The following is a 12,280-nucleotide window of genomic DNA, read 5'->3' as shown; positions in this document are numbered from 1 at the left end:
CAGCGCCTAAACCCCCAAACTTGTATTTATAAGGAATCCGGAGTTCTCTTAGTATCTTCGGAACCATAGTGTACCTCGGTGCAAAATCTTGCGTTTTGGTAGCATATACTTAGGATGCTTCTTATAAAACTAAAATCACTATATGTTTCCATATAAATTTCGAGGAGTTCCCTCGATTACTCATGAATCCCATCATCAGGTCACCACTTTGTGAACATGGTACCAAATTGAAGAGAAACCTAATACAACAAAATAAAAATTTCAAAAATCGGTTCACAAACGGCGGAGTAATCGTTGAACATACAAAAAAAATAGGTACATATATATATGTATCCACAGCCGAATATATAACCTCCTCGTATTTTGGAAGTCGGTTAAAAAGTTCATGGATATGTTTCTTCCGACTGTACCTACTCAACCTCAATATCCACGTAATTTAAGAAGTATGATCACGTTAAAGACCGCATCTGTAGAAGGATTTCCTAACAATCGTCATTTCCTCGCTGTACAAGGCGCGCAAGTGAAAAGAACATGTTTTTGTTTTAATATTTTATAGTTGGAATCTATAACAAGATCGCCGATCAGCTTTCTTACCGACTTACGCTGCGTTCACACTTGACATTCCTAAATCTATTTTGAACTTACGTGATTGAACAAAATTTATTTTTTGTCATAAAAATTCTAAGTTTGGGAAGAAAAATTGCAAGCATTGCAAGTCATTGTTTTGTTTATTTTACGAGACTCTTAATTTTAATCCAATGCCTATTATTAAAGTAAAGTTGGTTAAGCTGCTGTTTAGCTGGAGCACTGCTGTCTCCCAGATAAACTTTTCTGCTCTCTTGGTCGTATTTTTTGCGTAAGCTTAGTGTACTTAACGATCTTATACATATTTGCAATACATAATATTCATTAGGGCCATCTTTTTCAAATTTTTTTTATGTTTTAAAACCACAAAATATTCTCAATATTTTCAATCAAAGTACTCTCAATTAAATTAAACTTTAAAGTTAAGTTGGCCCTTAGTACTTATAGTGTGTTCGTGGACTAAGGCACGCGCGCAATCTAGTCAGTTTCTCTGGTCGGCGACGGGCGTGGTCATATTTACTGTAATGGCCGACGTATGATAACGACACAATAACCTTACCATTTCAGAATACTAATACTAATAGGGCTTAGGTATAAATATATCAAAGTATATTGATATAATACATATTGTAGTAGACCATCGTTAAAGGGAAGCACTTGAATTGGCCACACATAAATAACTTAGCCCCAATTTCACCAACGACTTAAAGTTAACGCTGGAATTAGTATCACGTTACCTCTTTCGTTTTTCTTATGAATGAAAGAGAAGACTTGACATTTTAACAAGCTGTTAGCACTAACAGACGTTGGTGAAATTGGGGCTTAAGATAACAAGAGAGTGCTGTACCACAACCTCCGTGGCTCAATGGTTAGAGTATGTGGCAACTCAAGCCGGGGTCGCGAATTCGAATCCCGCCGACGGAACAAAAAGTTCTTCAATGTTCCTGGGTCATGGATGTGTATTAAATATGTGTAATGTGTTATGTGTATGATATAATAAAAATCTTAAATATAATATGTATAGTATAAAAGTATTAAATATATTTCCGTTGTCTGGTACCTGTAACACAAGTCCTTAGGTACTTAGCACGGGGCCAGACTGACGTGGTGTGAAGCGTCCATAGATATTATTATTATTATTATTTTTAACGGACTTAGGCCCACCGCACACGCTGAGCCATTCCTGCCTTCCTACCTTCCTAAAAATACCTCTCTGTCACTTCTTGAAGTTTATTTCCACAAATTTTTAAGTGGATTAAAATATCCCATAGAAAAGATTTCAACGCGAGCGATGTTGCTAGCCAACACCCAAAAATTAATAATAAGACGTATTTCGGCATTATGACATCCGTTTCGATATTTTGTAGAATATGGTTCTGATATCAAAGTAACTAGCAACATTCGTACTCAAAAAAAAAATTATGTTTCATGCAAAAATTCTAAAGCGCCTTAGCGTCTCTTCTATATAATTCTCCGCATGTTGCACACACTTAATTTAAATATTCCTCACTCTATTTACATGATGAATAAATGAGAGGTTTCCTGATGACCGGATGGCCACCCGCGAGATGTTTTTGCGCATGCGTGGCTTCATCAAACGGTTTTTATCTCATCTTATATGATTTCATCTTAACCGACGTTCCATTTTGTATACGGAGTAAGACATTTGGATTATGATGATGAATCAGAATTTTTGAAATGAAGTTCCATATCGCGCGTTCGGCGTAAATCTGAAGGCTAGACAGAACGATATTTGACCTTGATTTGACCTCGACACTTTTTTATTAGTACCTGCATGTTATAGGCAGAGGGTGTTGATAGTAAGTATTCCTGTGCCTCAACTGGATGGTTTTTTTTAATAAACAGCAACGCGTTAGTATTCCTGGGCGTCAATAGTTGGCGTTTTTTTTTAAGTAATTTGTTTGAGTGTATAATTATATGTAAGTATACAGGTGTTTTGAACATAAGAAATAACTTCGTTCCATTCGGGTGTCCCTTGACACCTCTCAAGTTTTTTTCTTCTAAACCGACTTTGAAAAAGGAGGAGGTTGTATAAACATATATTTTTTTTTCATATTATAAAACTTTAAGCTCAGCTTCATGTGATTTATCGTAGAGCTTATATTTAACATGTAAGGAGATATACTTAATGTATTTTGTATTTTAAAACTGTAAAGTATTAAACTACCGGTTAACATCATTTTCTGAATCACTAATTTTGCTCGCATTAGGAAATTCCTCGTTAAATATGCAAAGATTTAGTATCAAATAAATAATAAGTGGTCTTCGTTACTGCCCTACAAGCCCATAACTGGGCTTATTGTCCAGCTCTATGACAGGTACACAGCTATTCGGTCCCGTTACAGCCGCATTCAATTAAGCTGCGCAGGCGCATAACATTTTAAAACATTAAGATTTGCGAGCGTCTTTTATTGTGCGCTATATACACTCTTAATTAACGGAGACGCTGTATGGAGAGAATATATAGAGAACGTTTTATTTAGCAACTTCCAAAACCTTTTAGGTTAGGTTTCAACTTTCAACACATTTTTTTAAATTCTATTTTTTTATTTATGCTTAATATTATGTTGAATTGTATTTACACCTCTTGAGATAGTTTTAAGCTAACAAGACAAGCAGTGTGCAATGCTCGATCAACAACATGATAAAGAAGGATTGCCCATGGTATTATGTGATCATGTCAGTATGTTGTACATATCAACATAGATATTTTTAATAAGTACATTTTAAATACACAATAGTTATTTTTGGTGACAAGCAGGCAATTATTACGGCGCCTTCAGACTTATTTCATAACACTTAACGCGAGCTTTTTATCGTAATCGAATGTTTAAGGAGCCAACAAACAAAATATCGATTTTTATGTTATGCAACTTATCGGAAGGATAAGGAAAGGTCATCTACATTTAATGAAGCGAATCATCGAAGCACATTCGATGGAAGACAACGTTAAAACATTCTGCTACCATTCTCGTATAATAAAAGTCTTCACCAGAGTTAATGCTAAAATAAATTCACCTTTATTGTCCCGAAATAAGTGCAAGTAGTTAAATGTTTAATTTATTGATTTTTAATAAATACAAAAGTAAATTTCGAAATGAAGTAGTGATGTAAGCTTATCGGAATCCATTTGTCGTTAATTTAACATTTCAGAAGTTTTCTCCGTATATTTTTGTTACCGGGACTATTTAGTTGCATAATAAATGAACTTATTTTAAATCCCTTAAAGTAGCTCAAGTATTTGTCAAAGTGACACAAGGGAAAGAGGGAAAGATTTATTATAATGTGTATCCTACATTTCGACTGTGTGCGGTCCAGCATGCTCACTTTTAGTCAATTCTGCAGCTGTATTGAGACGATGGCGATACTGCCCCTGGATTTAGGCCTCGATAACAGTTGTCTTTACAGTCATAACCTCTCCTCAGGTCCTATGGTGGTCAAAGGGACATGACACCTCCAAAATGTAGGTAATTATATTACGTAAGACTTTTATAATATAGAAGAGGATAGAGACGTGTAGAAGCAAAAAAAGGGGAGGCCTTTGCCCAGCAGTGGGACACAAACGGCTAATTAGAAGACTTTCATTTACAAAGCCAGAATTTAAGGCTGATGCTAGTAAATCAACAATTCTATAGCTTCTTATCAGTGCCGTAAACAGTCTTTTTTGCGCCCTGTGCTAGCTTCTACAACTGCGCCCTTGCTTTTTTAGGTATTATATTACCCAAAGCAATGTATAGGTATATTTTACTGCTGGAATCGTGCTCTAGGGGCGCAGCGGGAACTATTATCGGGAGCAAACCGAAAAAATAATACTCCTGCCTGGTTTGGCCACTTTTGCGCCCCCCCAGAGTATACGCCCTGTGCCTGGATACCGGTGGCACCGCCCTATTTACGGCACTGCTTCTTATCGATAATATAGATGTAAATAACTTATTTGTGTTAATAAGAGTCAACATTAACATCTTTACGACTGTGATTGACAGGCGAGCTTTACGACCGCTTTTCATTAGGCGTCTCGTGAGTTGTCCTTGTCGATTGAAAAGAAAAGGTCATAAGGACATCATAAATCATTGACAGAATAGTGAGGCCATTATGTTATATTGCGCTGCGTCGTTGGAATAACGCATTGTATGACGTACATCTCCATTGGAGCGACGCTCTCAAAACAAGAGGGCGGCAGCGCAACGCGTCATTTTCACTCTTTCTTCAACTTCTGTCTGGTATCCCGTCAAAACAACATTTTTCCGATGTAACCATCAATGTAGCACGTCATAAAATATCTGACTAAAACGTTGAAGTGACGCCATTGCGGCAACGCTCCGCAACGCGAAAGAGCAACATGGCCACGCATATTACAATATTAATAGTCTATTTAACGAATAAATAAAATTCACGCTTATGAGGAGAAAATTTATTTAAATTGATGTATTTTTAACGACATAATTATTGGATAGAAGATGCGGACCGATTAAGCTAAGCTGTTCGACACCTTTAACATTTCCCAAAAAATTTATGCTCATGTTTATCGCTTTTGATGTTTCATTAATTATATGCGAAAATAATGAATTCAAGAATCTCACGTTTTTTGTCCATTTTCAATGATTATGTAAATTTACTTGAATCTACATAATTTTACTATGTCAGATTACTATCTTTATATCTATTAATTGAGTAATTTTATGTTAATTTAAAAACAAAAAAACTCTTTTTATTTTTATTCACGGTAAACAGTTAAGCGTTGTTTACACGACAGTAAACATAAATAAAGCTACAAAATAATGAGCAATGTAGGGAATGTTAACAGGCGTATCGTTGCCAATGAAAAAGTGGGCAATGAAAATAAGTGGGCAATGAAAATGAGTAGTTTTGACGAGCCGTCGTGGTCGGGCGTTTAATTGGACGCCCAAATGGGACGGGTATGTTAAATCTACCGCAAGCGGCCTCTTCAAAGGAACGTTGAGGTGCGGATACACTGAATTGTTTACATAAAAGTGAGGTTCAAACTTTTAAAACAACAATGTTACGATAGTTTTATGGAATAGTAGCTTTTGAGTTCAGATTTACATAATTACCGATTATTCTTATTTAAAGCTTGTCCATCCGATAACAGATATTTGACATACAAAATAATGTCTCGAGAGGTGTCAAGGGACACCCGGATGGAACGAAGTTATAAACGTCTGACGTCCGACGTAGATGTCACTGTTTATTCTCAAAAACGCCATCTAGTTGACGCCCAGGAATACTATCAACGCCCTCTGCCCCTACCATGCAGGTAAGTACTAAAAAAAAAGTGTCGTTACAACTTTTTCGGTCTAGCCCCCTTTCGCAACGCGCGATAAGGAACTCCGTTCCAAAAATGCGACAGTTTATCTTTTTGTCTGTCTCACTGTTTACGAATTTACGAGCGATATTATGATATCAATAGTTAAGTTACATATAACTTAATTAACAGAACGTTTTGTAATCTTTGGAAGGATGTGTATGTGTAAACACACCTTTAGGCTTAAACTTGATACAGATTAGAGATGACGCGGCCGTGCAGATAATTGTAATGGCAGCCTGACATCCCCGACTCACGCTTGACCGATGGGCTTTCACTTATGTAGAAAGTGTTTACTGTGCCAGATGAAATATAACACCTTATTTATATTATCAACTGAGTCTGCTTTATATTTCGATAAAAAGCTGTGTAAGTTTTGTGGGACGTACTACAATTATATACTTATACCGTAAATGCGAAAATATTCATCTGTTTTCTCTTCAAAACTAAAACCAATCTCGCTAAAATCACTGCAACCATTGGGTGTAAAATATTTATACGTGAGAGAGCCATGCTTCGGCACGAATGGGCCGGCTCGACCGGAGAAATACCACGTTCTCACAGAAAACCGGCGTGAAACAGCGCTTGCGCTGTGTTTCGCCGAGTGAGTGAGTTTACCGGAGGCCCAATCCCCTACCCTATTCCCTTCCCTTCCCTTCTCTACTCTCCCCTATTTCCTTACCTTCCCTTCCTTACCCTCCCCTATTACCCTGTTCCCTCTTGAAAGGCCGGCAACGCTCCCTAAGGGAATCTCAGCACGACAGCACAAACGTAGCAACTTCAAGTTTTTGTTTAAATTATTATTTAAACTAAACTTATTACTTAAATTTATTATTATAAATTTCAAGAACAACATTTATTTTATTAGGCTTAAAGTTTTTTATTAGGCTGCCTTTCCACCAGAGCTGAGTGGAGCTGTATTGCGAGGAATGTGTTTGTGAAAACCAATAGAATCGCTTCATTGAAATGACTTTGCCATGACATCGCCACATCGCTCAGCGCGGCGATGTTATTGGTTCTCAAAAACACATTCCTCGCAATACAGCTCCGCTCAGCTCTGGTGGAAACGCAGCCTTAAGGCCTTGTGCTGCCTCATTTCCGACGTTTTTTCTATCACTTTCCACTCGTAACCTTGGGTAATTATGAAACATCCCAAATATTTTCCTCAAACGTTTACAAACAATTTTATTAGTTTGTTTTATAAATTTATTAGTTTTCGTAATGAGTAATAAAAGTAATTCGCACTGGTGACTGGGAATCGGATGTCAGCCCGGAAAGGATTACGTCGTCCGGTCGATTATATGTTAATTATAAGAAGATGAGAGTTGCTCAAGTTCCTCTTAATGTAACTGTAGCTACTGGCTACCTTGGCTTCTTCCTCTGGTATAACTATGAGTTTAACATATCAATCACGATTTTTAAAATAATTTTGAGATTGGCAAACTTTTATGTTTACAGACCACAGACATAGATCATGATAGATACCGCATGTCGCTCCATTTGTATGAAAACGAGCGGCCACTTTTTATAGCTACTGTGACGTACCGATGATAAAAAAAGTGCCCATTATCTAGGCAAACGTTTGTATTTGAATTTCTACAGCTCAATACGGCACTTTTAGGCAAATATTATTTTCTGTCTGAAGTTTGGGATACAAGCTGACATTAAATGCTGGAGATATTCATCAGTAACTCGAGACCGAAATTTATTTTTAACCAAGTTCGTCTTCGATAATGCTCGGTCCGCACACAATGGGTCGGCGCGGCGACGCGCCGCGGCGGCGGTCCGAATAAGAACCGCAGTCCGCCATTTGGTGACCCCTGCTCTACAATATGGCAGAGTTTTGATTTTGACAATGCGTCAAAAGAGCCTTGTATCACGTTATCGTTTCAACATAGTTTTTAACCATGGGATTATCTCCGCTTCTTCTCCTTTCGACATGACTTTAGCTACTGTAAGATGACCTTTGCTATATTTTATCACAGTACAAATATATTATACAGTAGACCGACTTCCTTCCTGAAACCGGTGTAGGTACAAATAAGCCTAATTTAAATTATTTTTAAGGGCAAAACAACATAGTATTAGGTTGATTGTGCTTTTAAATTGTCTATGTGTTTCATTCACTCCTACCTGTAAACACCTATGTGAAGTTAGCAACCGAGTTCAAGGTAAATGATTTTTATGTATGTCATTCGATTGTACCCGGAGTGTACCCGATTGTACCGCAATTAAAATCATTTGTACCTCAATAGGGTAGAAATGGGGGGGTGGTAAAATTTGCTTAGCAACCGACATAAAGATACCGGAATTTCAATGATGCCATCTGGAAGAGTATCGTTTGTACCGGATTGTACCCGTTTTTAAAGTTAATTTTTTTTTATTTTACGAAAAAAAAAACAAAAAAAAATTTTTCCCTAAAAATAAGGATTTGTATGGAGTAGAAGAAAAGAAAGTATATAAAGCAGTTCAAATGTGTAATAGAAGTTATTTTTTGAGGTAGATTCGTTCGGTCTTGACGAATTTTCCAATATCTTACTATAAAAGTCGGAGTTATATTTTGCAGTTTTTTTGTCGTTTGTACCTCGCCAAAACAGAAAGATTATAAAAGAAGATACTATTCACTTTAAATTCACACAAAATTTTTTGAGGTACAAACGATTTTTCATATAGTAACAACGTCAGAAATTCGATCGGTCTTGACGAATTTTCCTATAACTTACTATAAAACTTTGAGTTAAATTTTGCAACTTTTATCGTTTGTATCTCGCCAAAACTGAAAGATTATAAAAGAAGATACTATTCACTTCATATTTACACAAAAAAATTTGAGGTACAAACGATTTTTCATATAGTAACAACGTCAGAGATTCGATCGGTCTTGACGAATTTTCGAATATCTTACTATAAAACTCGGAGTCAAATTTTGCAACTTTTATCGTTTGTACCTCGCCAAAATTGAAAGATTATAAAAGAAAATACTATTCACTTCATATTCACCCAAAAAATTGTGAGGTACAAACGATTTTTCATATAGTAACAACGTCAGAGATTCTATCGGTCTTGACGAAATTTCTTACATCTAACTATAAAACTCGGAGTTAAATTTTGCAATTTTTATCGTTTGTACCTCGCCAAAACCGAAAGATTATAAAAGAAGATTCTATTCACTTCATACTCACACAAATTTTGAGGTACAAACGATTTTTCATATAGTAACAACGTCAGAGATTCTATCGGTCTTGACGAAATTTCCTATAACTTACTATAAAACTTTGAGTTAAATTTTGCATCTTTTATCGTTTGTACTTTGTACCTCGCCAAAACAGAAAGATTATTAAAGAAGATACTATTCACTTTATTTTCACAAAAAAATTTTTGAAGTACAAACGATTTTTCATATAGTAACAACGTCAGAGATTCGATCGGTCTTGACGAATTTTCGAATATCTTACTATAAAACTCGGAGTCAAATTTTGCAACTTTTATCGTTTGTACCTCGCCAAAACCGAAAAATTATTAAAGAAAATACTATTCACTTCATATTAACACAAAAAAAATTGAGGTACAAACGATTTTTCATATAGTAACAACGTCAGAGATTCGATCGGTCTTGACGAATTTTCGAATATCTTACTATAAAACTCGGAGTCAAATTTTGCAACTTTTGTCGTTTGTACCTCGCTAAAACAGAAAAATTATTAAAGAAAATACTATTCACTTCATATTCACTCAAAATTTTTTGAGGTACAAACGATTTTTCATATAGTAACAACGTCAGAGATTCGATCGGTCTTGACGAATTTTCGAATATCTTACTATAAAACTCGGAGTCATTTTTTGCAACTTTTATCATTTGTATCTCGCCAAAACCGAAAGATTATAAAAGAAGATACTATTCACTTCATATTTACACAAAAAAATTTGAGGTACAAACGATTTTTCATATAGTAACAACGTCAGAGATTCGATCGGTCTTGACGAATTTTCGAATATCTTACTATAAAACTCGGAGTCAAATTTTGCAACTTTTATCGTTTGTACCTCGCCAAAACTGAAAAATTATAAAAGAAAATACTATTCACTTCATATTCACCCAAAAAATTGTGAGGTACAAACGATTTTTCATATAGTAACAACGTCAGAGATTCTATCGGTCTTGACGAAATTTCTTACATCTAACTATAAAACTCGGAGTTAAATTTTGCAATTTTTATCGTTTGTACCTCGCCAAAACCGAAAGATTATAAAAGAAGATTCTATTCACTTCATACTCACACAAATTTTGAGGTACAAACGATTTTTCATATAGTAACAACGTCAGAGATTCTATCGGTCTTGACGAAATTTCCTATAACTTACTATAAAACTTTGAGTTAAATTTTGCATCTTTTATCGTTTGTACTTTGTACCTCGCCAAAACAGAAAGATTATTAAAGAAGATACTATTCACTTTATTTTCACAAAAAAATTTTTGATGTACAAACGATTTTTCATATAGTAACAACGTCAGAGATTCGATCGGTCTTGACGAATTTTCGAATATCTTACTATAAAACTCGGAGTCAAATTTTGCAACTTTTATCGTTTGTACCTCGCCAAAACCGAAAAATTATTAAAGAAAATACTATTCACTTCATATTAACACAAAAAAATTGAGGTACAAACGATTTTTCATATAGTAACAACGTCAGAGATTCGATCGGTCTTGACGAATTTTCGAATATCTTACTATAAAACTCGGAGTCAAATTTTGCAACTTTTGTCGTTTGTACCTCGCTAAAACAGAAAAATTATTAAAGAAAATACTATTCACTTCATATTCACTCAAAATTTTTTGAGGTACAAACGATTTTTCATATAGTAACAACGTCAGAGATTCGATCGGTCTTGACGAATTTTCGAATATCTTACTATAAAACTCGGAGTCATTTTTTGCAACTTTTATCATTTGTATCTCGCCAAAACCGAAAGATTATAAAAGAAGATACTATTCACTTCATATTTACACAAAAAAATTTGAGGTACAAACGATTTTTCATATAGTAACAACGTCAGAGATTCGATCGGTCTTGACGAATTTTCGAATATCTTACTATAAAACTCGGAGTCAAATTTTGCAACTTTTATCGTTTGTACCTCGCCAAAACTGAAAAATTATAAAAGAAAATACTATTCACTTCATATTCACCCAAAAAATTGTGAGGTACAAACGATTTTTCATATAGTAACAACGTCAGAGATTCTATCGGTCTTGACGAAATTTCTTACATCTAACTATAAAACTCGGAGTTAAATTTTGCAATTTTTATCGTTTGTACCTCGCCAAAACCGAAAGATTATAAAAGAAGATTCTATTCACTTCATACTCACACAAATTTTGAGGTACAAACGATTTTTCATATAGTAACAACGTCAGAGATTCGATCGGTCTTGACGAATTTTCGAATATCTTACTATAAAACTCGGAGTCAAATTTTGCAACTTTTATCGTTTGTACCTCGCCAAAATTGAAAGATTATAAAAGAAGATACTATTCACTTCATATTCACCCAAAAAATTGTGAGGTACAAACGATTTTTCATATAGTAACAACGTCAAAGATTCGATCGGTCTTGACGAATTTTCGAATATCTTACTATAAAACTCGGAGTCAAATTTTGCAACTTTTGTCGTTTGTACCTCGCTAAAACAGAAAAATTATTAAAGAAGATACTATTCACTTCATATTCACTTAAAATTTTTTGAGGTACAAACGATTTTTCATACAGTAACAACGTCAGAGATTCGATCGGTCTTGACGAATTTTCGAATATCTTACTATAAAACTCGGAGTCAAATTTTGCAACTTTTATCGTTTGTACCTCGCTAAAACAGAAAAATTATTAAAGAAGATACTATTCACTTCATATTCACTTAAAATTTTTTGAGGTACAAACGATTTTTCATATAGTAACAACGTCAGAGATTCGATCGGTCTTGACGAATTTTCGAATATCTTACTATAAAACTCGGAGTCAAATTTTGCAACTTTTATCGTTTTTACCTCGCCAAAACCGAAAGATTATAAAAGAAGATACTATTCACTTCATATTTACACAAAAAAATTTGAGGTACACACGATTTTTCATAAAGTAACAACGTCAGAGATTCGATCGGTCTTGACGAATTTTCGAATATCTTACTATAAAACTCGGAGTCAAATTTTGCAACTTTTATCGTTTGTACCTCGCTAAAACAGAAAAATTATTAAAGAAGATACTATTCACTTCATATTCACTTAAAATTTTTTGAGGTACAAACGATTTTTCATATAGTAACAACGTCAGAGATTCGATCGGTCTTGACGAA

General features: G+C 34.8%; 1 protein-coding gene across 1 annotated transcript in view; it reads left to right on the top strand.

Moving 5' to 3' along the window:
* The window catches only part of LOC121735593 (transcription factor hamlet-like), a 138,064-nt gene that overhangs the window by 40,762 nt on the left and 85,022 nt on the right, over positions 1-12,280 (top strand). The gene's annotated exons all lie outside the window — the stretch shown is intronic.

This window comes from Aricia agestis, chromosome 17, assembly GCF_905147365.1.
Source record: "Aricia agestis chromosome 17, ilAriAges1.1, whole genome shotgun sequence".
NCBI classification, from domain to species: Eukaryota; Metazoa; Arthropoda; class Insecta; order Lepidoptera; family Lycaenidae; genus Aricia; species Aricia agestis.
Note: the sequence above shows the minus strand (reverse complement) of the source record. Positions and strands in the feature narration are given on the sequence as shown.